Source organism: Colobus angolensis, unplaced genomic scaffold (assembly GCF_000951035.1).
Source record: "Colobus angolensis palliatus isolate OR3802 unplaced genomic scaffold, Cang.pa_1.0 Scaffold1, whole genome shotgun sequence".
Lineage (NCBI taxonomy): Eukaryota > Metazoa > Chordata > Mammalia > Primates > Cercopithecidae > Colobus > Colobus angolensis.
This window is the reverse complement of record NW_012110918.1, coordinates 11,454,917-11,455,464: the sequence shown is the minus strand read 5'-3', so window position 1 is coordinate 11,455,464 and position 548 is coordinate 11,454,917.

Genomic DNA, 548 nt, shown 5'->3' with positions numbered 1-548 from the left:
CCACCCCTCGCTCGCCCGTGGCCCCGCCCCCTGCCTCTTGCCCTCTGGCTGCCGCGGCCGTAGCCGAAGCCGCCGCCGCAGCCAGCGCAAGAGGCCCAGGGCTCGTGCTACATTTAGGAGCCGCTCCTTGAGGCCAGCGCGGCTGGGGCCCACAGCCTGGGAAGCGGCTCCTGGCGGGGACCTCGCGAAGAGCCTGCGGACCACCAAGAGGGCCGCCAGCGGGGCTGGGTCCTCCGGCCCCGCTCCCGCTGGGGCTCCTGCTTCGCCCTCCCCTGCCGCCGCTGGCACCCGCCCCGCCGCCTTTCCGACCGGGTGGCGCGGAGCCCGGGCCGTCAAAGCCTGCATTGTTTCTGGCTTGGCGCCCCGCTGCGCCCGGTTGTCGCTCGCGTCCTGGGCTGGCCCGGTGTTCCGAGGAGCCTGCGAGCTGCCCTCGAAGGTCCTGGAGGCCATAGCTGCCCGGGGGCCCCGTCCAGGTCCGGTCTCCAGCAGACTCGAGTCGGAGTCGCCCCCGGAATGCTCGCTGGCTCCAAGGGGCCCCGTCCCCGACG